Source organism: Piliocolobus tephrosceles, chromosome X, assembly GCF_002776525.5.
Source record: "Piliocolobus tephrosceles isolate RC106 chromosome X, ASM277652v3, whole genome shotgun sequence".
In the NCBI taxonomy this organism is placed as follows: Eukaryota; Metazoa; Chordata; class Mammalia; order Primates; family Cercopithecidae; genus Piliocolobus; species Piliocolobus tephrosceles.
The window spans coordinates 16,366,029-16,391,458 of NC_045455.1; the positions used below are offsets into that span (position 1 = coordinate 16,366,029).

The 25,430-nt window shown below is 42.6% G+C and overlaps 1 protein-coding gene across 4 annotated transcripts in view; it reads right to left on the reverse strand.

Moving 5' to 3' along the window:
• Window positions 1-25,183, reverse strand: part of MBNL2 (muscleblind like splicing regulator 2) — a 172,539-nt gene extending 147,356 nt beyond the window's left edge. For 3 of the 4 annotated variants that reach the window (XM_023218045.1, XM_023218046.1, XM_023218044.1), the window contains exon 1: window positions 24,936-25,177. The gene's annotated coding sequence lies outside the window, so the exon portion shown is untranslated. Of the gene's footprint in view, window positions 1-24,935 lie in introns of all 4 variants that reach the window. The other variant, XM_023218042.1, reaches the window with a different exon arrangement.
• Between the last annotated feature and the right edge of the window lie 247 nt (window positions 25,184-25,430).

Consider the following 25,430-nt stretch of genomic DNA (forward strand, 5'->3'; position numbering starts at 1 on the left):
ATGAAAAGTTTAGAGCATTTGATGAAGGGTTTGTCATATACGCTTTGAGACTGAAAAGATAATCAGGGAGAAAGTGTTGAGTAGCAAATGTTTTCTAGATTTGGGTAAACCTATATTTTGGGGTAAAATTCACAGGTAGAGCAATTAATTGGCTGGCAGATTCAAATATTGACTGCTTATGGAGCTATTTGAAGTAAAATGATGTAACTGAACTAGAATGTGATTTAAAATATGGAGTAAATGATGTTGTTAATTAACCATTCTGCTTTCTTTTAGCTGTGCAATGAATGAACTAAAGAAAATATTAGAGTTCTAAACAATTTTTTTATAAGTAACACCACTGCCTCAATAACCGTGACACTTTACATTGGAATATTCTAATGCTCCAAGTTGTATCATTAACTTCAATCAATAAACAAGAGAAACAGGTATGAGAGAAATGAAGCCATCCCTAAGAGCACAAAGAAGACCTATGTCAGGGTTCATGTTGAGTAGTCTCCTGTCCTAGAACTTCGAGCATATCTCTTCTTCTATCTCACTTTTAAAGGGAATCAAAGGGTAATTTAGAATTTAAAAAATCAGGGTGGCATACCATTGTAAAGGAAAAAAAAAAAATCCAGTGCCCTGTTGGTTTTTATATTATTAACATAAAGCCAGGCTTCCAGTGCTTTTTCTTCCAAATATTCTTGAAAATAAAGAAACAAATAAAGTATATTGTAGTTTTTAATCAATCAACTTTGTAAAGAAACATGCTAGACAATCTCAAAGCTCTCTTCCTGTGTTAAATTTTTTAATACAATTATTATCTTTAATATTATCAGCTGGCATTTACATAGAATTGTGTATGGTGAATCAAGTGTTTCTAGCATGCATTATCTCATTAAATTTCAGAAATAGACAATAGGTACTCAAAGAATTGGTTTCGAGACTGTCAGCCTGCACAATAAGAAAGAATTTCAATTACTAGTTTCATTATTTAGGCTATACAACACTTTCTTCCCAAGATTACCTTTATCAATCTCACCGTGACCCCGTAAGTGATTCAGATTCATGATTGCCTTTGTGCTATTTACAGAACAGCAATAAGTATATTAAGAAAATCTACTGGCTTGGCGATAAAGCTGACTGTAACCAGCTCATAAAGCCGATATCCATGTCCTTCAGCAGGAAGGAAAAAGCCCGTCTGGAGGAGACTGTCTTGTAGTGTGGTTTGGTACAATGCATCTTTTTTTCTTTACAGGGTCAAAAATTCAGCAAGAGAAATTAATAAAATGCCTCTTCGGGGTGGGGTGGAGGGGGATCTCTCTACCACAAATCCCACTGCCTCCTCCTACCCAAAGATAGAGACTGAGAATTTTAGAAACAGAAGTTTATTCGCAGTGGTTAACTAAAAGCAGACTTCCTCTGAATTAGAAGTTCAATTTACACACGTATAAAATGTCAGGACGATATTCGGGTTTCTTACACGCACTGCTGACTTTATTGCATACGTTAACAGTCTTTATCCTCATGTAAAATTCTTTTCTAGGTTTTAAATAGTTTTCTAACATAAACAGTAGTCATTCACATTTTCTTTTTGAAATAAAAAGTCAAACTGGTTTGCAATAAATGTTTGAAGTTCAATAGGAATTCACCCACATAAATATGTGTGTGTGTGTGTTTGTGTGTGTGTGTGTGTCTGTGTTTGTGTGTGTGTGTGTGTGTGTGTTTGTGTGTGTGTGTGTATGTGTGAAATAACGGTAGCCAACAGTTATTAACGGCTTTCAAAAATGCTGTCTGTGTGTATGTGTGTCTGTGTGTGTATTTGTGTGTGTGTGTGTGTCTGTGTGTGTGTGTGTCTGTGTGTGTGTTTGTGTGTGTGTTTGTGTGTGTGTTTGTGTGTGTGTGTGTGTGTGTGAAATAACGGTAGCCAACAGTTATTAACGGCTTTCAAAAATGCTGAAGTTCTTAAATTCAGATTAGTTCATCCAAAAAACTTCACTACAGGAGTCCTGTTTATAAGTTGGGACAAGTGGTATGCATTTAAATTCTGAATTGCAAACAGAAATTTCAGCCAACCTTGGAGGCTAGTTCCAACTTAAGTTCCGCAATGAACGCACAGTCCCTTTCTAAACCTCACATTTCTTATCTATAAAATGTAGCAACACCATATATCTCTTAGGTAGCTGGGAGCATTAAATTAGGGAGAAAAACATTCTGAAAGTAAATCAAAGTACCTGAAACACAGTAGGTGCTTTAAAGGCACTAGTTCCCTTCCTTTGTCCTACTTATCATCTGCTATTTAACTTCAAAATAATGGAAAATTGTGCTGCTGCAGGGACTTGGCTCTGAATTTCAGATTTGTTTCAGTGGAAGGAACTAAGTATTTTCTTTCAAAAAGTGCAGTAATAATTACATGTAAAATTAAAATGAAATATTAAAATACCATTTCAATGGACTCAATCCAATGTAACAGCCCTTCCTCCTGCCTAAATATCAAATTCGAGAGAAAGAAGAGTAGTTAAATAACTTTACTCCTCCAACTTAGTAAAAATAAAATGCATTTTACATGACTACATTTAATAAATTCAATTTCCTTGCTTAGGGTCTAAGTGAATTAAGATAGTGAAATGGCTACCACCCTTGTAGAAAGAACCTTCAACTTCAGGATTGTGGTGACATCTAGAAACATTGTTACCAGCAACATAAAAGTTACCACACTTTTGTAGAGAGAAGACTGAGGATGACTTTTGTGAGAATCCTAACTTTGTAACCATTTGGAACAGCCTATGATATGCCAAGGGTAGCAAATGAATAGTATCTGTTCCTCCCTTCCCCCTATCCTGTCCACGGCAGGTATCACTACGTGATCCCAGCACTTTTTCCCTGGGAGCTTAGACTTGGCACCCAAAAACTTCTCCAAGCAAGTTTTGAGGCAGGCGGCCACCGTCAACTGATCAGAATTCCTTGGTGAGTTGAAACCATTTACAGACTAGGCTGAAGTTTACTTTTGAACTATTTATTAACAAAAGGGCAGAGAGGGTGTGCTTGTTGAAGAAATTAAGTCTTAACCTAATCCTAAAGGGAATATTTACCCTACTTCTGAGACCAAACTTCTCAGGAGTTTACTATTTAGATAAAAATATCTGTAATCTTACTTACAAATCATTCTTATCTCTTTATTAATAAGAACTTCTTAATGGTCATTATTAGATAAAATACTCTTGGCCAACTCAAATTGCTGTGTGTCATTATAATGAATAAAACTGTACATCTTTATGAATAGTCTATAATTCAGACTCTTCAGCAATTAGATTAAAATGCAGTTTTACTATATTTCAATTTCATTTTCTATAGTAGTGGATAAATGTAAGCCCATCCCAGTGCAGACCTGGTGTATCTCTCACCCAGATAAGCCCCTGTTTTTATGGGCAGTGTAAAGATGTACCCAGAACTGATTTCTTCAAAACAAGCACCGTGAAACAAATGTCTGATTCTTGGACCAGTGTGTACCAGCAGCAAAACAAACAGGCCATTATATTTGTGGCAAAGAATAAGATTACAAAGTCAATGAAGAACAAGGCACATTATCTAGTCGCTGGTCTACATCGTAAAACAAAGGCACAAAAGTGCCGTTCATACATGAAAAAAGTCAAAGTTTCATGGTTCTCAGTGAAGCTCAATGGTTAGGGGCTTCATACTGACTGTAAGTTGACTTGTCTCTATTTGTTTCCCGATTTATCTTAGCAGATGACAAGCTTTCCTTGGCTTTTCTGATCTTGATCTATTCAGCAGTGTTAAGGAGACACTGGCCTGGTTTCCTCTCTGCACCCGTCAATTTGTTGCTTTCGAAATTACAGCTTGTGTTTATTCAGGACAGCTACGAAAGTCATCATGTTTGAAATGCATGAAAACTTAAATTCATTGAAAATACTTCACTAGCAGGTTTCTTAAAATTTTTATTGTTGGTATGTGATAATATTCGAAATTAAATATGACTAAAGAATCACATCGGAATTTTACAGGCATTTCTATGACCTAATCCTGTAAATTAGCCTTTAAACTATGAGGACTTTGAAACCACCATTATTCACTGTTACATGAGATGAATCTGGTTTTTATTTAGTCATTTTTAGCCAGAAGAGAGGGTAAAATACTGTCTGTACTATGGTCAAGAACGAGGGTGTGCTTTTATTTCCCCTTGCCTTTCTGATGCCGTGAAAGACAAAAGGGTAGGGAGAACATGTACGAGTCCACAGAGAAGTTTCCCTCTACCTTTTTATTCTTGCCACTTCTGATGAATGATAACAAAATAAGATCCATGGCGGAGGATACAATTCTCAGTTACCCAGCCCTATCCAGGATGAGCAAAATAGTCTTCTTTCTCTGCATCCACATAATGCTATTTGTTGGCAAATTTAACCCTTAATTTGTTTGTTGTTGTTTTTTCCCCCTCCAAAGGTGGGGAGGAAAGAAGAAAAAGAGAAAAGAAAACGAAACTGTTAAATGTTCAATTGCCTAATAGTTCTAGTTTATAGATGCAACTTGATAAGCCTTAGAAGCAACTAATTAGAAGGAACATGCTAATTTGAAGACTGAGACTGCTTCTCCCTTTTTATGGACTTCTGGCATTTGGGGCATCCTCCAAGACCCAGTTCAAATCCCTTGTTGGAAAATCATGACCAGCCCTGTCCCCTACCCCTACTACCCCAGCCGGCCAGTCCTGCCCTCACTCACCCTTGTGCTCCCTTTCCTTTTATCCTCACCTCCTTGAGGCTGACCTTGTTGCTGTTCTATCTGGCTAGAACAGCAGCCAGGCTAATGCATCTTTGTAGCCCAGCGCCCAGAACAGCATCTGACACATGCTGGCTACTCACTTAGGGTTTGTTGACTGACCAAATAAATGAGCCATCAAGAGCAGTCCGTAAGGCAATCTAAGAACCTTGATTTTTCATACCCCAGGGTAAAGTGAAAATGCATCTACCTAAACTGCAGCGGAGCTTGATATGTTCAAGGGACATTGTCTTTTGATCAACTCTCCCACATCCACTGTCCATGCCTGTCACTGGCCACTGCTGCAGATAGTCACTTGGGCGGTGGGGGTATATGGGAGGGGTTGGCTGGGTTGGTGACACTCTGAGCTCATGCCCAAGTTTTGGGGCTTCAGGCTGACAGAGGGCAAGAAGGAGACGCCTGCAAAGGAGCGCATGCGCTCAGCGGAGGGGAGGGGCCGCCGCGCGGAGCCCTGCTCAGTCGGCTTTCATTTTCCTTCCACCAGCACCACTTTCAGAGGATGATGTCATTGGACAACGACTCCATAATACATGCCAGTTATAGTAGCATCCCCACAGATCCAAGCTTAAGTGTTCTCAAACTGTCAATCAAGCAACGTACAGGAGGGGGAAAAAAGGAACAAGTAAGCCCTGCTCATTCCAAGCTCTTTTAATGTCTCTTAGGTACCCTCATGCCCCACCCCGGGGGGCTTCCAGGACCCAGGAAGTCCCCATTCTACTAACTCCTCTTCAAATAGACCCTACATTTCTCGGGGACGGGGGGTGTTTCTATGTTCCACATGGGGCCGGGGACAAGTCTCAGACACCAGGCTGTGCCCTGCAAAATCACAAGTTCAGCGTCAGGATTATATTTTGGGTAGAAGATGGCAGGTAACAGGATTGTAGATGCCTCTGTTGTCTAGCTGAGGGGACTGAATGTAAAACCCCTCTGAGCAGATCCAGGGACCTCATCCCAGTCGGCCTGACCAACACCAGGGAGCCAACAGGATCCTGGTAGCAAAGTGACCCTGCAGGCATGGGCTGTGTCTCAGTTGCCTGATGTACGCCAAGGAATGGGGGAGCCTTGGCTATGAAGAGAGCAACATATATGAGCCAAGTGCCCGCTGCCTACTCTTTCCTAGATCCCTAAAGCACAAAGAAGAACATAAGGAATTGCCTTTAGGGTTCCAAAGACACATTCTGTAATTGAAGTTTCTGGAGGTCTAGGAGTGTGCTGGGGGTGGGCAGCGGTGTTGTTGAAGTCCTACCCATTTCATTGCAGCTAGCCCAGGGTTGAGGGAGACACCTCCTCCGAGTTGTGGGAACACGGGCCTAGCCTTTCCTTGTTGCTTCAGAAGGCATCGGAAGTGTCCTCAATCAGGCAATTTCCTCTCGGAGGAACCCCATGTGTGCACACAATAAGAGCTCATTTCCTCCTATTGGCTTTTGTTTGAGCGGTTTCCTTTGATATGGGATGTATGCCACTCTCCTGCACAGTTATCTCAATCCAGGCACCCGTGTAAGCTCAACACAAGGCTTGCTCCAACTGGAGTCAGACTCAACTAGCCTAACTCCGATGGCCCCTCCCTGCCTCCCACCTTAAATGAAGCAGCAAGCATCCAGGGCCCAAGTCAAATGGGGTTGGTCTCAGTGTTCTCCAATGGCTTTTGGGGTGCGTGCCTGTGTTGCACATGTGTGTGTGCAATGTTTATGAATATGTGTGTCTTAACTGCTCAATTCCATTGCTGCCAATCATGATTGTTTTACTTCGTTACCTAGCATCAGGGTACTAGGCACACCGTTGAATTTTAATCAGTGCTCTGAATGAAAGGACTAAGGCTTTTGAAAATGATTCACAATGGATTTGAAGATCTGTAGATATACTTTGATTTGGAAAAAAAACGAAAACCTTTCTCAACTGAAAGCTGAAATGGGGACTTAGATTTCAGAGTAGCATATCTTTTTCTTTGCACTCTCTCCTCTGTTTTGAATTTTTTTTTCACTTTTCTGTTCTTATTTCTCCCTGTATGCTGATCAAATGGACTCCGTACCACGCTTCTTTCCTCTTGGTTGTGTGTGACCCAAATCTTATGACCCAGAGCTCCAGCAAACACCTAACTTGTGAAAGTATCTCTGCTGCTGATGGCTTCTCAGTGGGGGAAAAAAAAAAAAAAAAAAAAGAACATGTGATATTGAGTCTTCCAACACAGGCAAGTGGGTCGGCACATCCAGGAAGGAAGGGGACTTCAGTTCCAGGAAACACCTTGAACCAATCCTTACATATTCGTGCTCTAAGCAACAAAGAGGCTAACCTTTCCTGAGGGACCAGAGGGCTAGAATGGAACGGCACATATAATGGGAGTGTTTCTTGGACCCAGAGGAAATTCATTCATTCATTCATTCAGTCAGTCATTCATTTCCAAAAGTTTTAAGCTCAGGAGTTTGGCCCCTATGTGAGCCAGTTACCATCTGCTTGAACAACCTAAAAACAGCCCGAGTGAGGACAGAAGCAATTTTATCTGTGCCAAAACAGCTCAAGGCATGGCCTATCACGGAGCTCGTTCAAGTGCTTCATTTTCACACATGCACTACATGAAACTTTCCAAATGTAGCCCAGCCCTCCTGTTTTCAAAAGCAGCTACATTTCAATCATCCTAGAAATACTATGATTTCTTTAGTCTGGGGTAACGTGCTCCAGTGTTTTACCATCTCCCTCAAATGTAAACATTCCCAAAAGTCTTTTGTAGAATAAAAAGCCTTCTTGCATTTGGTAAAAGAACAATGGGATCTTTGTGAGGATATCAAGCCTTTAAGAATTTGCAGAAATAGTTATGTCAAAGCCCCTGCTTTTTCTAGAATTGCTTAGAGGGTCTATAGCATTCGTTGGTGGTTATTCTCTAATAGCTTTGTGTCCACCCCAGAGAACTATATCTTATTTATGATGTATTTAGTGTGTATTTTGTGCAGCATAGAAAGTACTTTCTCGTGTAATTAAGTTACATGAGGCGATCTCATTTAATCCCAACTATCGCCCAGAGAAGTGGGAATTATTACCCCCATTTTAAAGATAAGAAGATTGAGATTCAAATCGATGTCAAAATCTGCCTGAAGTTGTGCAGCTAGTCTGTGGCAGAGCCAGGATCTGGATGCAGGATTTGAATGGTCTCCTAACCCCTGTGCCAGGAGGTCTGTAAATAATTTGTGTCAACATCACTGTGTATTCTAGCAAAACATGTGGATTCCTAGGCCCCACCTCAGACTTCCTGAGTCAGAATCATGGAGCTGGGGCCTAGGATTGAGAAGTCTGGGGTCGGGCCCAGGAATCTGTCCTTCTAACAAGCTTCGCAAGAGTATGTGGAGCTAACAGAATCAACCTTTGGAGTAACTTGGGAGAGCTTTTGAAATGGGTATGGAAAGAAAATACAACTTCTCCTGGGGTTGGAGTTGGGTGGAGAGGTGAATATAGTCCAGAAATACAACCTTGTCCCAGTGGCTACAAATATTATTCTGGCTTTGTCTGTGGATGTGCTTGTCTTTTATTAAGTTTTCGAGTGGCCCTCAAGGGCAAAGAAATAGGTCAATCCATTTTGTCAGATGTGCTGTACATTTTGTGCAGCCACACATAACCAGAAGTATCTATCCTACAGCAATCAAGCAACTAAAACTTATTTTAAGAGTTAGGACGCTCCAGAGAACTCACAGTTCATGTATCTCACACTTAGTTTCTCTCTGTCCACAGCCTTCATCAGCCAAACTTCTTCTTTGAAGTTTAAATGAAAAAAGATCCCTGGTTGAAGGGGTTGGCCTCTCTTCAGCAGTAAAGGACAACTTCATAGAGATGCATATGTTCCCAGGAGAAAAATGCATTCATTTTTCATCACCATATAAACTTCTGGGTATATTTGTATAGATGATGGACTACGGACTTCTGTGAGTATGACTCATAGCTAATAATTATCTAGAGAAATGCCTGCCTCGGTCCTAAAACACTCAGCTATTCACAAGTATTCCACAAACATTTATTGAGCGTCTACTACTTATCAGAGATTGGCTCAAGTTTAAAATGAATGGGGATTACTATAATAAGGAGACATTAAAAATATTCCACATGAGATATCTGTATTGGCAGGTTGTTATTTAGGAGAAGCGTTATCTGGGCACATGAATTAGCCTTTGCTGATACCCTGTAGTATGAAGGGAAAAGCTAAGGAAAATAATAAACTAACAATAGTACAACAAACATTTGTATAGCACTTTAGAAAGTCGCAGCAGTCGCTGTATTGCAGTTATGCCTGTGGTGATACAGACATCGTCTTTGATTAGCAGTGGGGCTGGATGTAGCATCTTGACCCCTCCCCGCTACAGTTACTTTGAGTAGAGCAGAATTCATTTCAAGGCAAAGGCCTCTGGAAGCCTCCTTGGAGAAGCCTTTAGACCTCACCTTACCACCTTCCTTCACATTTTTCTGATGTTTTTCACCTTTCCTGGTAGAGCAGAATCATACTTAGGTCTATCAATTTTCAAAAACCATTTTTTTTCCCAGTGGCCTCAGCTCATGAATCCCCAGCAGGCAGCCTCCATGAGCCAAAAGCTGCCCCAGGTGCCACCAGCCAGCCCAGCACACCTTGCCGTCCAACCTGAACTGGCTTACTTTATCCCTGCCTCTTCTCTGCTCACCACCACGTCGCCTTTGGCTGCGCTACCTGTCTCCCACTCCCTAGCTAACCAGTTTCACTTCCCACTTCCCTGGTGCCTTGCAGTTCAGCAGCCCACGCAGCACTCTTCCAAACAGCGACTTTCCCAAAGGTCAGAGGTGTTGTCTTGGCTTCTGCACCTCATGGGACTGGGCCCAGTCTTCATCTTCACTGAACTTTCTTTAGGATCTGCCACCATTTCCCATTCTCACCTGGTTTCAGGAACCCCTAATCTACGACGCAGTGAATAGCAATGTCCTTTGTCACAGATCCAAAGACACTGAGAAAGGGCATGAAGCCCATACACCAGTTCCAAGGTGCCCTCACCTTGGATGAAATGCTCTTCACTTTGGATTTTTGTGCCAGTGGACGTGTGCCTGAGAAATTCCCTTTAATGTAAGGCTTTCCCAAGCCTGTGTCGTCTACCGTTTTCTAGATGACACTTGTTTTCTTTGCTATCTCAATTCCAGTATGATTTCAAACATCAGTCTTCTGTGGATAAATTCCAAATATACACTGGGCTCCGCACGCTGCAGAAGCCTAGACCCATACTTCTCAGAGGACATTCCGATTTCAAACTCTTAATGACCAGAGCCAATTTTATTGCCCTCCCCCATTCTCCTGTGGGTTTATGCCATTGGCATCACTGATTTTTCTGTTTTCTAAGCTGATCACATCCAGGCCAGGTCAGCTTTGACTCCCCCACTTTCCCTTGGCCCCAATCAATCCTGCTCATGCTCTTCGTAAGTTGCCCCTGGCCTCAGCACAGCACCTCATCCTCATTGCTGCTATCCCAGCCTATGCCTTCATGACCTGCCTGAGTGTCTGCAATTCTCAGGTCTAAACTCTGCCCACGGAATTCTCTCTCTAAAGCATTATCTGACCCCTCATTTACCTGGTCAAAAATATTTGGTGGCTCTCTGCTACATTCTGAATAAAGTTTGAAATACATAGGGTGGTGTTCAAGGTCATTCACAATTTAGTCCATGTCAAGTACTCCTTAGACTATGCTCCATGCCCCAGAAAAACCGGCATGGGTGCTTTTCAGGTGCACACAATGTGATTTTATCTATCCTTCAAGGCCATGTCAGATGTTGTCTCCTCCAGGGAGCCTTCCCTGACTGCCTCACTTGGATGGCAGTAATCTCACAGGCACCTTATACCTCCCTTGTGGCATAATACCTTCACCATGGTGATTTATTCACACGTCTTACCTGTCACAGTAGAGTAGAAATTCCATGAGGGGAAAGGAAATGGGAAAGACTTAAGAAATAATTTTCTCCTCATCCACTATCTTTCATACATTTCTTTTTCCTGCAAACTTTTCTATAGCCAATGAAAGCTTCATTAAGGAGAACACATTTGCCCTGGCAGAGAAGGTCCTTAAATTAACAATGCCATCAGCTCCTTCCCACTGACAAAGGGCCCCTCACCATGCACGAGGCAATGCTCGTCCATTGTTTTAACAAATCTTCACGAAAGTCCTGAGAGGTGGGCACAAGAAACCAGAGGTCTGATGAATTTGGTAATTTGTGCTTCGTATGGGACCCCAGGATTCAAATCTGTGTTGATGACCCACAAGTTTTGGATTCCTGCCATCCTTATTTATTTTTTGAGATCTGCAATCCCTTGACTTAACCATACTAATGGGCTAGTCTAGGGTTACACAGCCAGAAAAGGGCAAAGGGCTTTGTCATCTGCTGTCCCCATGCTCTTCCTTCCTTCCATTTGTCTTGATTGCCAAATAGAAGAAAGGAAAAAAAAGTCCCTTAAGCAAAGCTTTCATGCATTTGAATAAAATAAAAATAGGGAGAAACAAGGAACAAGGAGATGTTTTTATATAATGACAAAGTAACTGTTATTATTACTGTCACCATCATTATTATTTAACACTGATCATTTCCTTTCAAGTTTCTAATTCGAAGCATTAACTTCCTTCTGGTCCAGGGTAGAATGGTAAGCTGGCTATCATGACCCTTCATGGTTCTGATTATAGTTGGGAACAGAGACCACTGCTGGAAGCCCAGAAGGTTCCAGAAGAGAGAAATGAGTAAAAAGTGGAGGTCCAAGTGGGAACAGAATAAAAATATAGGACTATCTTCCCACGGGCTTTTTCTTTATCTTATAATACAAAGTACAAGGTAGCCAGCTACATTGTAAAAACTTTTTATTAAAGACAAAAAAAAAAAAAAGACCACATATCCTGTATCCAGCCCACTGGAGTTTCACAAAGTGAACACATCTGTACATCTCACACCCAGATGAAGAAAGAAAATATTAGCAGAGCTCCAGGAGTACCCCCTCCAAGCTTTCAGACACTACCCCCTTCCCCAAAGGAAAGCAGGCCCCCAGGACTACCTAGCTGACTGTATTTTAAATTAACCCCTTCATTCTGGCCAGGACAGCCTGTGTTCTTCTGAGAGAAAGCTTTTCTGGCAGCAACTGTCACTTCAAAGCAGGGGGAAAATAAAGTGTGTGTGAGGGAGTAATTTTGTGTGTAGGAGAAAAGTGTTTCTAATTTTCAGTCCTGAAAATGTGAGGGGAAGAAGGAATACGTGAAAAAAAAAAAAGAGGGAAATAAGTCGGTAAATGCAGTCCTCGCTCTGCCTCCACCATTAGGAGCTGGAAGGCTTCCAGCGACATGCCATTTTGAGCAAGGAAGCAAACACAATCGCCCTTCTCCACCCTTCCCAGCCTCCGCCAGGGCAGGTCAGCTCCAACGCCCATCACCGTCAAATTTGCGGATAGGCTGACGGTTATTATTTAATGGCAACATGTTCACTAGAAGGCTGATAGTGTACTGAACATATGGTTCTGATTTATTTTTTCTGTTTGTAACCAGGGGACAAGATGGGGAGCGTCAGAAACCTAACTCCAGGATTTGCTGGGTTCTCCCAAACTGTAACTGGAACCTCGCTCCCGGGCCGACGCCCCTCTTGTCTCTGCAGCTCTGGGGTCTAGGGAGGAAGGAGTCACAGAGGGTTCGCACAACAACACTGACTGATCCCAGAGCAGGACTCCATTCTGTTAAGCTGACAAAGTGCACAAGCTGCGCCAACATGTTTTTCCTCCACTTTCTATGCTAATTTATCAAACTGGAAGAAAGAGATCAGAACATCAAATAAAAATCCACAGCTGCAATTAACTCAAGACCTAACATGTACCTGGATAAGGGGACTCACAAGAATTCCGGTATCTACAAGGTTTTAAATGGCAATGTTTTCTAACTTTGTGTCTTGGGTTATTGGTCATCAATGTTTCCAAAAATAATCACTCCTTTCAGTTACATTTTCTGATCAATTATTTAATGAGGTCTGGGTTATATGACATCAATTTCACCCTGAGTGGGGAAAACTCATGCTCTTGAGTGGTCAGCTAGAAAGCTGGCAATTTTTGTTAAAAAGGCAAATTTTTAGCCTGGCAAAACGTGGTGGCTGGGTTTATAGGGCATTAATAAAACCAATACTAGTACAGAAGGAGAAAAAAAGGCAGAGTTTGTGAGAGAATAGGGGCCTGGGGGATCTCTAGGTTAAATACCAACTCAGGTCTGAAGCTTCAGATCAAGTTCTGGGCTTTCTCTACATGAAAACGTGGCCCCCTCGTACAGAAATGGTTCCACACCCCTCCTCACCCTTCCTTTGTTTGCTCTGTGTGCCCCTAAGTAGGCCTGGGTGGATCTGAGGGAGAAAATCCTTCCTGGTTTCTCCTTCTCCGAGGAAGGAGGGCAGGTTAGTGCAGCCTGCTGTTGACTGGAGCTGGGATTAATTAGTTCCTCCAGTGACCTTGGCACCTACTGATGGCGAAGTGTGTCTCTACGCTGCTGAGAGCCGCAGAGAAACTCAGGAGGACTGAGCGCTACTGCTAAAATGATCGTTGAGCCAAAAAACATAGACGACAACGAAAGAAAACCAAAAATGTGTACCTTATCTCTAAACACTGCCTGAGTATGTTATTCAAATATTTGATGTGAAGAAATACCTCTATCTATCTCTGCATATATGTTTATTTAAATCTCAATCGATCTTTCTATTGTCCTTGTGGGTAACTTTGCAAGCCAGTGTCCCGTACATTGCCAGGGATGTTTGGAGGGGGCTGTTACCTGTGGTTGGGACTGAAAACAATTTTAAAGCATCCCATCATGCAGTTGTGGAAGCTCATCTGTCCCACCACACTGTACCTTCATCTCTTCACTCCCCACCACCGCCCTACTGTGCTCAGGCCTGAACAGAGCTAAAAGAAGTTAAGGAGCCCCACCTCTTTCTCTTATCATAGCTGGTTCAACGTTCAATTTGAGTCAACAGTGGGTCAACACTGCCAGAGAAGCCCAGTGTCTTGGGCTGCAAAAATAAAGGTATTCTGTCGTGAATTAGGGAGGTGCCATAATGGTTCTGTCAGAGGAATTCTGACCTCTTCAATACGTGAAGGGGCTCGCCTCCTAAAGAGACACTTGATTTGCTTAGGGTTACTCCAAAGGCCTGAACAGGGGTGAAGAGTGCAGGATACAGAGTCCCATTTCATTTTAGCACGAGGAAAAATTTTCTAACAAAATGTTATGGCTTTATGCGCTATGGGGTCGTGATCGTCCAGTCAATAAAGGAAGATACACAATAGATGGAAAGAGCTTGTTAGGACTGGGGAAGAGGGTAGACAGGGATTGTGCCAGATAATCCCTCAGATGCTTTCCCACTTGGGATTTCCTTCTAATTTCCACCTTATATTTGTGTTTTTTGTCAGTTGGGTGGATCTCCAAGGAGTGGCGTGGTGGGGCTGTCAGAATCCTGTGTAATGTGAAAAAGTTATTCCATTGACTCTCATGTGTCTTCCCACAGCAAACCACTGTGTGGTACCTGAGTACTCAGGAGAACAAAGCAGCAGCTGGAGTAGCACGTGTTGTGGGAAGTAAGTAGTTAAAAGCACCAAAGCTCTTTGCTGGTCCCAGCAGCCCCAGAGGCAGCCAGTCCCTTTGATCCTGCCTCTTAATTGCAGCCTACTTGCACCAGGGAACTTTAAAGAAAAAAAAAAAAAAAAAACACACACACACACACAGGGAAACTCTAGTGATAGAGCTTGTTTGTGTCCTGAGGGGATGGTCTTTGTGGAGGCTGCCAGGAAGCTGATACTTGAGGCTTCAAATGATTGGTTTCCTAAGGGGGAAAATAAATAGTCCCTTCCACCAGCTAAGAGTCAGGTGTGACTAGAATCCCAGAAATATGAGGTATCTACATGTGCCATTTAGTAGGGGTGCCGGGTACAGACTTACAAGAGAGAACAGGACTTGAGAAAAGCGACCATGGGCTAGCGCAGGAGCAGGCAGAACTCTAGAAAAAGAGAGCCTGAAGCGAGAGCATCAAAGAAAACGGCACTGCACAGGAAAGGAAGTGGAAGAAGAAAAGGAATCTCTAAGAATTCTCATGGAGAGCAACAAAATCACAACAGCACAAACATTTCACTTTGGAATAGGTCTTAGAGTTGATAATGAGCTTTTACCTATGACGTGTATTTAAGTTGTCTAAACGTTGAGATCCATCAAGTTGTTTAAGTTCATTCAATGTACATGCACACACACACAGACACACACACACACACACAGTCAAGAGTAAGAAAAAGGCCAACAAATAATCACAGCAAATAGCGGAGATGATGCCGTAGCTATCCTTGGCAATATACCAAGTTCCTTTGTGAGGAGGGACTCCTGGCTAAAACTGAACTCATGCCTGCACAGTATGCCAGTAATTGCTTGTTTATGTCTATTTAGCTACTTAGTGAGCTCCACCAGCAGTACTTACAACTGTCAGGGAAGTTTTTCTAAAGCAAACCCTTTTTGCTGCAATCCCCAAGTAAGCACTGGTGGACAAGGGCTGCGTGCTTCCATCCTACCAACTTGAGTTTCGCCCCTTATTCTGTAACCTTGGCAAGTAACTTGATCTCTCTAAGCTTCGTTTTCTTCATGAAAAGGTTTAACTGAGTTGATATGCATAAAGCTCTCAGCAGAGGAGGACTTTCCATATAGTAAGTGCTCAATAAATTCAATAAATGTTAGTTCTGTTTCATTCCTAAAAGGTTATTGGTAAATTAAAAATGCATAAAAATACCGGCCATCTGTGTGTGGACTAAATGAGCATCTGAGTAGGGGAGACTTCCTCTAAATCAGTTTAGCTTGATTCCTGGTTCTAGGAAAGAGGGGGCCACATGTGGGACACACAGGAAAATGAGGCATCTGAAAGGAGGGGAGACAGACAGGGGCACGAGATGGAAGACCTATCACAAGGTATGAGACTCAACAATCAGGCCTGGACATCTCACTTAAGCTACTTCATTCGACAGCTGTCTCTTCTCACAATGTCTTCGTTTCTGTTATAAGACTTTAAAACTAGCAGTTTTTAGACAAATGCAATGTTAATGGCATATAACCCTTCCTCTCTATCCTTCATATTCTTTGGAGAGACGGAGGAGACAATGGCATTATCTACATCTTAGGGAATGAAAGAGTGTGTCAGAGCTCCTGGACCTAATTCATGAAGGGTGTGAGGACTCAAGTAGGCACATCAGACTTCCAGGCTCCAGTTCTGACCACCATCTAGAAGAAAAGGAATCTAAGGCTGGTTTTATAATGCATATATTCCTATATTCCTTAGGATAAAAAAACAAACTCTGGAGAAGACAGATAAACAAACACACCAGCCTTCCCTGGAGGCAGTAACCAAATCTCTTGGGGAACTTATCAGAGTCTGTGCCCACAGAGAAGACAGACATCTTGGGAATGGGGAGATATCCAGAGACAGGCTGTGTGTAGCCACAGAACTGCTTGTAGCTGCTGAAGTCCCTGCTTTCATGCCTTCAGCCCCAGCCACATTGGTGCAAGGCTGGTGGGATACATCAGTTCAACCTCAGCTTCACTCTGAGGCTGAACAGCCTGGAAAGACCTACTGAACAGCCTAGAAAGACCTGTGTGTGGAGGAGGTAGGTTCCAGTCTCCAGACCACCAGAAGATCCTCCAAGGAGCCATCCAGACCCAGTGATCCGCTGCCACTCTCATTGTGGCAGTGACACTTACAAAGCAGTCATTGTATTCTGGAGCCTCCTGGATGAACATCAGCTTCATCACCTGGAGCCTGTTACAAATGCAGAATCTTGACCTCAGCCCAGCCCTACTGAATCAGAGCCTACATTTTTATTAAGATGCCCAGGTGATTCGCAGACACATGAGAGTTTGAGAAGGGCTGCCTGGTCACTTATGGTAGGCGTCTGGTGTGAGGGCATCAATCCGTTTGCATACTTCAAGTACTTTCTCATCATGAAAGGCTATTTTCTTCCGAGAAGTCCTTATGGCTGGGTTCAACTGAGAACTGCTAGAATCAGAAATAAATGAATCGCCAGGGTCTTTGAGAACAGGACGACCAGTGTCAAATGATATCTCCAATCACCCTGGAATTACTGCTCTGACCTGTAACATCCCCAAAATATACATATTTTGAGAGACGGATGCACAAGTATTGATAATTATTGGTTTTAAATACTCTCTTTGCTTATTCGTGAAGACTGACTTTTAAGAAGTCAACTGTATATATGAGAGATACAGCTACGAAGGTTCCCTCAACTATCTAATATTCTGTGGCTCTACGCAAGACTCTGAACCAATATTTGCCTCCAAAAGGACCATAGCCAGAAATCCTTGCCAGAGAGGGAAAGCTATGTGCAGGAGAATAGTTCAGCCCAGGAGACTACACTGTTTTCTCATGGAATCCTGGAGACTAGGCTATGGTGCTTAATAGTACTGGTCATTTATTTTTTTAAAACAATTTTGCTCCTTTGTGGGTATTTTTCTGATTCTTTGCTAGCTCTTATTCTCTTTTAGGCCCTTGCTGTGTTCCCCAAGATTCGTCCTTGGTCATTGCCTGTCTCTGTTCATGCTGCCTTCTTTCACGAGGTGTGAGCTCCAATGGCTTCCACTATGGCTTCCACACAGGTGTGTCACGAGCTCGTATTTGTAGCCGGTTGTCCAGGCTGTTCTTCATTCCCACATTGTCAAATGTTTATGAGACATCTCCACTTGAATATTCCATCATTAGCTAAAAACACCATTCTCAAGTCTAAAAACTCATCATCGCCCACCCTCCTTCAACCCTATTCCCATTTGTCGGTCCCTTTTTCAGACCCCTCCCATTTCTGTCAGGGTACCATTGATATCACCCCTCCTAGAATTTCTGCAGTGATGTGATCTCAGCTCACTGCAACCTCTGTCTCCTAGGTTCAAGGGATTATCTTGACTCAGCCTCCTGAGTAGCTGGGATTACAGGCATGTGCCACCATACCTGGTTAATTTTTCTATTTTTAGTAGAGATGAGGTTTCGCCATGTTGGTCAGGATGGTCTCAAACTCCCGACCTCAGGTGATCCACCTGCCTCGGCCTTCCAAAGTGCTGGGATTACAGGTGTGAGCCACTGTGCCCGGCCCAGTTTGGCTCTTCTAAGCTCTCACTACCTTCTAGTATTTTTCCTTCAAGATGCCTTTTGGATTTGCCCTTTCTCCTCCATTTTTCATGCTAACGCAACCCTTTTCCACTTTGTGCTTGGAATATTGCGAAAGTGTTCTGGCCGGTGACATCACTAGTTACAAATGTTCTGACCTCTAACCCTATCTTACAAGTCCCGATTAAATCTTTAGAAAGCATTAGATGTGATGTTATAAGTAATGAAATTAAACTCTTCCACAGGGCCCTCCAGCTCATTCATATCCTGACTCCACCCCCTCCATCTAACTTTATTCCCCACTGCTCCCTAACACTTCATCCCCATCTCCAAGGTCAAGGTTCCTCCCTCGCCCCTACGCCACATCATGCTCTTCCTCCTTCCTGAGATTTTGACCACCGGCCTCTCCAAACACTTTTTATCATACATTCTTATAAGAATTTTTTTTTAGATCAGAAACAACCATTAAAGACGGTTACTTTATAAATATTATACTTGCATGACCCTACTAATATGTTATACACATTATCAAACATCCATGAAAACTGACATTTGTAAAGGATGAGCTAAATAATATATAAGATGGAAGTTCACCTATTTCCTTGCCAAGTGAATAGTCTTGCCCTTGACCTGGAGTGTGGACATACCACATTAGAGACATGGATCCAGACCAAATACATCCATTCAGACCCAAAGGAGGCAGTTCTTCCCGCAGGCAGCCTTATCTCTGACTCCCACCCAAACTGAGCTCCACTTCCCTGAACTCTCAGAACATTGAAAATTATATGTAGTAAATCATTTAGACAATATATATTGCATCGATACTTTAAGTCTGATTAATTGAAGCTTGCATCTAGGATGCCAGAAATTTATAGATTTTTAGAATAATTCAATATCTTAATTAAAAATATTACTGTCTTCTCAAAATTGCTTGGGTTGGGCTCTACTCAATTATGCAACATCCATTACAAGAAAACTCCAAGTCAGACTGAAGTTTAATTTCTTTTGTCTCATTAAACATCACACACATTGATTCCCAGAGGTTTGAGGACTACTTTTTCTACTTTTTTGGCCAGTGAGACGTTTAGCACATTGCTTAACCTTACTCAATTTGAGTTTTCATTGAATCTGTAAAACGGGGCAAAATGTGACCATTAAAAGAGATAATAGTCCAGGCACAGTGGCTCACGCCAGTAATCCCAGCACTTCAGGAGGCTGAGGCGGGGTGTATTACCTGAGATCAGGAGTTCAAGACCAGCCTGGCCAATATGGTGAAACCGTGTCTCTACTAAAAATACAAAAATTGGCTAGGTGTCGTGGCACACGCCTGTAGTCCCAGCTCCTGGGGAGGCTGAGGCAGGAGAATCGCTTGAACCCCGGAGGGCTTTGTGCCTGAATGCCTAGCTGTCAGGGCTGAAAAAGCAAAGCGAATCAACCTGTCTTCTTGCTCTGCCTTGGCATCCAGGCTGCCGATGGTCCCAAAGTCTAGTCTCAGTGCCCACACTATCCATGAAGGCATTTGGGGACATGCATCTGCACCCCCAGGGACAGTTCTAAATTTTTCGTGTCCTTCAAAATTCAAGTGAATTAGCTGCTGAAAAAAAAATCAATAAATCCAAGTTTTAAAAATCTGGTTTATAATGCATCTCCTCCAGCAGCTTCACCCAGCTCACCCCTGCCAGAGTGCCCTAAGTTTAGACTCCCACTTTTTAACTCTATTTGAACTGCTAATTAAGATAATGCCTGTGAACGCCCTTTGTAAATTCTAAGAAACTACACATATATTAATTCTCCTTCTGAAGACATTTGAGTGCTTAACCATCCTTATTGCATTTGTACATATCTTGTTTCCTTGTTATCGTGGATTGCAAACGGCCGGCCACAGCATTTTCAGTGTTCTTGACTCCTGCCTTTTTCCTCTGAGGTCACGTACCACCCTGGAGCTCGCATTCAATGCCCATAAACCTTGGACCTGCCCATCTGTCTGCCTGAAAGAGTTCTGTAAACGTGGCTACATCCTCAGCCTCCTCTCTCAGCTCTTCCCCAGGCGTGTCCCTGAACCTTGCAGCTTGTCTGTGCCCAGAGAATACACATTAACTGTGATGTTAGGGTAAAACAAACAAACAAACAAACCCAAAACTTAGTGTTTCAAAAGGAGATAGATAGATAGAGATATATATAGATAGATATAGTAACTCTGCTTTTAAGAAACAAGGGGGAAAGTGAAATTCTGCAGAGTCAGAAGCCAGGTTTCCTTGCTAGAGATGGAGACAGTGAGATAAAGGCATGGAGGCTTCCCCCATACTCTGCAGCTCAGAAGTGTGGGACGGGGTCTAAGACTTCCTGTTGTTGGCTGGTATTTACGGCTTTTTAGATGATATGCCCATTTTCCCCAGGCACTTTGGGGCCAAAACTCAGTGTGCTGAGACTCAGAAATTGCTCTCAGTAGCTTCATATTTTGAATTTTTTTGCACCATTCTTATCTGTCTATTGCTCATCTGACATCTTTATATGTTATTTAAGCAGTACTTATCTGGAGAAATATAACAGAGGTCAAGAAAGTACATACATTTAGATACCTAAAACTCAAAACTCCATCTCTTGTTCTCCCCCCAATCACCAAAACTGCCCCAAGCCTAAAATTAATCTGATGGTTAACAATGCTAAATGAATATTAGCCAATAAATTTATTCCAGTCTTTGAAACTGACAATTTTGCATCATTTATTTTTGTATACACACACAAAGGCAGGTATTAGGTTACTGAGTTGGGTTTCTCACTGAATAGCAAAGGCCAGGGAACCCCAGAGGTGTTTAATAAACACTTGTTGACTGATTGATGGAATATACTACTAGGATAATTCAGACAATGCATTCTTTGTCAAAACACTAAGGTAAATTATTGAGTCCACTTTTATTACCAAGCGTTTCTGCTGTATTGCAGAGGACAGGCCAGCCCAAAACTTGTCCATCTGCCTCAGAGCTCAGGTTTACAAAATAAACCCTTAGGCCTTACCTTTCACACCTGGTTTTTACTCTCAGCAGAGGAGGCCCGGACTGGTCTCCATAAACAACTGTGTAGTTGGAGCCGTGCAGTTGGAGGCCCAGGCCTGATGCAGACCCAGCCACCTTTGGCTCTTTACTACGAATATTATCACGGCTGCAAAAAATAGTTTGTGCACATTTTTTAAAAGAAAAAAAAAAAAAAAAACTGAGCAGAGCATAAAACTGGAGAGAAAAATAGTATGTGAACTAATTTACAAAGCCCAGCTAAGTTTTCCTGCCGCACTCTTCTGAAAGAAACCAAAGCATTAAAATATCAAGCTCTTTGCTCTCCACAGCAGTGGGCATCCATGCCCATCCAGTTGAGTCGACCCTTCCAGAAAGGATGCCCGGGCCCATGACACCTTTACTTCTCTTTGCAGCCATTTCCTGCCATTCTTTTTTTTTTTTTTTTTTTTTTTTGAGACGGAGTCTCACTCTGTCACCCAGGCTGGAGTGCAGTGGCCTGATCTCAGCTCACTGCAAGCTCCGCCTCCCGGGTTTACGCCATTCTCCTGCCTCAGCCTCCCGAGTAGCTGGGACTACAGGCGCCCGCCACCTCGCCCAGCTAGTTTTTTGTATTTTTTAGTAGAGACGGGGTTTCACCGTGTTAGCCAGGATGGTCTCGATCTCCTGACCTTGTGATCCGCCCGTCTCGGCCTCCCAAAGTGCTGGGATTACAGGCTTGAGCCACCGCGCCAGGCCCATTTCCTGCCATTCTTTGCTAGGCCTTTAGCTTGGGTCTTGAGCAGATTTTGTGAACAGGGCAAACTGTCCTCTCTTCTGTTCTGCCATGCCCCAGGGTTCTGTGCTCGCCTGGCCTGACTCTTGACCTGCAGCTCTCTCTGGGCTTTCTTGCTTGCTGATTTTTATGCCCACACCTCCCTACCTTTCTGTAACCCCCCCTTATCTCCACTGCCCACCTGTCCGCTAGAGTTGCCAGGTTTCTCTGCTTGGCACGATCCAGCCAGCTCTGACATGTAGCTGTACCTGAAGATGGTAAAGGCCCCCAAACTATGTTTTCAACAACCAACATGTCTTGTTAGTTATCCACCTTTCCCTGAATCAGAATCCTTCACCCCTTGCAATGCTGCCAACCTACTTCTATGTTGATAATGTGTTTTGTCATTTTGAAAATGTAAACAAATCAGTATACCTTCCTTTTCATCTTTTTGTTATCAGTAGGAAAGTACAAGAAAAAAGGAAGAGAAAATGCATGCGAGATTGAACCTACTTATTCTACTATATGGAATTATCTTAAGCTCAGCATCTAAATCCTCTTTTCCCAGTTCTTGCTTGGAATCTTGAGTACCTGATCTTGAATTTCTGTGGCGCTCCCAGAGCGCGGGACTGGCTGGTAGCCATGTGATATTGATTTGTTTTCACCATAGCAACAGCAAATTGAAACAACTAGCAGAGAGAAGGCAGGCTGTTAACCAGTAAAGCTACCTAACCAGCATATTTCACAAGCATATTTTTTCTCCTTCCCTCTTGTTTTTTCTCTTATTTACTCCACTTTCACAAATTTAACACAAAAGTCAAAGGAAAAACAGCATTAAATGTTTTGGGCACTACAGGGCCTATGGCCAGAATAGTGGGCTTTGCAGAGCTTCTAGTATATCAGACTAGATCAATGGAAAAAATGCAAACATCAACGCTTTGATTTCCTCGGAAATTTCATTTGTTGAACTAAGAATAAATATTCCTAAAAAATTTACATGAGCACAAAGTAGAATGAAGGGTTTTGTGTATATGACTATGTATCTTAATACCCTAAGGCATTTGCCAACAGTTTCCTAATACCAAGGTTTTATCCCTTTGTACTTTAAATAGCTCAATGTGCCCAGAGACAAACAACCTTTTTTTTTTTTTTTTTTTTTTCGGTAAAAGGTTAAGGTCTTAGAATGCTAAATGATGAGGGAAAGGGTAGCAAGTATGATTCAATTCTATTAAAAGATAGAAAAATTAAGGTAGGCACTTGCTCAAAACTACGTGAGTAGTCGGAGAGGAGACACAAACTAGCTTTGGGAACTCCCGGAAACTCCAATGTGCTCCAATCAAAATCTTTTCTAAAAGGTTCCTTCGTAAACGTTACCCTTCCCCCGATCTCTGTGACCAAGGTTGCCACCTGTGACATGGATTCGCAGCCTGCAGTATTGTACTTCTCCTGCTTGGGGCCATCTGTGCTAGGACATGATGATTTTTCTATGAAAGCAGCTGTTCCCACCATCGCAACCAGCCTTGAACTTGGTGGCACAACCTGGATCCTAAATAGTGACTCTGGAGCAACTGGGAATAGGGCCCCGGGGACCATCCACCTAGGTGGCAGCGCTGGGCTGCACCGAGGGGGAGTCAGGCCAGAAAAAAAGCTGTGCCCTGCTCCCTGCTGCTTTTTGCCAGCCCAGCCAGAAGCCCTGCAGAAAACCTGTGCTGACCGGCCCGACATGAGGCAGGTACGAGAAGATGCCCTATTTATGAGGGGGACAGGTTTCCAGTTTACAAAAGACAGGCGAAAATATAAAGGCATAACTTAAGTCCTGCCAACGGGGAGTTAGAATGTTCCCGGCCAGGACATAAAGAAATATTCCTCTCCACAAGCTCGAATAAAGGAACACACAGCAGAAATAGTTGGGGGATGACGTCAGAAGTTCTGGGCTAGTGTCCTGCACTTCTCCTTGAAAGTAAAAACAGTGGGTCTAGAAGAATCTACGTGGCATTGCCCTTATTTAAATGAGTAGTTCTACTGCTCCTTGCAAAACAAGGAGGATAGCTGAAGCAACTTCCTCTTATTTAAAGATTATAAGAACGTTCCCCCTGCCTTGTTTTTTAAACCTTCTTGTCCCCAAAACGCACACATTACCCAATTAACAAATAGCTTTCCACTTAACCTTTGTCTTTTAAAGGGACAGTAATGTTTCTTGAAGAACATTCAGGGTGGTGGTGGTTAGGCAAGTCAGATTTTTTTCTTCGCTTCAGTGCTTGCTAACTATTCTAAAAATGTTACACATTTATTGTAAACACATGCTTCCGAGGCCTAACAAAAAAGCACAGTTTCCTCATGCCTGGCAGAAATTTAAAACGGAAAAGGGCAGAAAGAATTCTTTAGCAAATATATCCTTTCCTTCTCCTGGGCCAAGTGTGTTAAAAATAAATCTTCTCCATCATTTCTCACTGCTGCTTCTCAGCGAGAAAGTTGATACGGTTCGGCATAGTGAAAACACAGCTTTAAAAGCTAGCCTGCCCTCATTAAATTATTCTGCTGGCTGTGTGTTCTCATTAAAAATGCATAAAGATCAGATAATTGCAGTAAGCATTATTAACCCAGCTTTACTTTTGAATATAATGGTTCCACTTTTAAGCTGGAAACAAAGACTCAGACATGCCAGGAAAAGAAATGTAAACATTGAACTACAGTATCGAAAACTTGCCAGAAAGCTACCTCTTGCTAGGTTGTTAAAAATGTGCTTTTGAAACTCAATTAAAGCTGTAGCATTGTAGAGCTAGGTAAGTCCCTAATTTTTAATAAATAGACACATACGTTTGCTCAAACATCCAACCGATGATTATTTACCATGAATTTTTTTTTAAATCCTTAATTGCAAGTCTGTTTTCAAATAATAGGATCCACGTAAACTTTATCTATTTGGGAACTAGCTATGGCAATATGACAATTTTTTATAGCAAGAAAATAAGATTGCGCCGAAGAATTAAAATGGTTTTTAAAAAATAATGTAATAAATGAATCGATTCTTTGCATAAAAACTCGATTTCGTGCCTCACCCCAAACAGGCGGCATAGATTCAAGCTTTGCCATTTCTTTTTCTCAAATCAAAATGTTACGTAAAACTCCAGGGTCCCCCGCAAGTATTACATTTGAATTAGTGGAATCCAGTTTCCCTGGCTCCCTAAGCAGCACACATGGAATGCCGCATACTGCAGCAAACTCTTTAAACATTCAAAAAAGGGGGGCGATTCTCCTACCTTGTTTAGCTCTGCCTGTCCTTCCCATTTACAGTAACCCCAGGAACATCTGGCAGAACCAAGTGGCCGAGGCTTCTCCACCGCATCATGAGGAAGAAACTTCCATGTAAATAGTTCTCATTCCCTGTTTATTGTACTCTGAAAGCCGCCTGCCTGCCGTATCTGGAAAATTTTACCTTCAGATGATGAAGCAAAGACAGTCTAAACTCTGTTGCTGTAAGCTGTAAGCCCTTCCTTCCGACAAATCCCTCCCAGCCCGGGCCAGCCAATCCCCAGCCAGCTCGTCAGCCCTACTCGTCTGAAACTGGCCCTAATAGGATGACTGACACAGTAACACAGCACTTGCAGTGTGTAAAAACAGTGCATCCATACTGATGAAAGAGGAATTTCCCTCTCAGAAGAAAGCAATCATAGCACCAAGACAAAGTGGCACATAATTGGCAGAGCAGAGAGAGGGGTAGCTCAAGAAAACACCCTTGAAGACAGCCAGCTCGG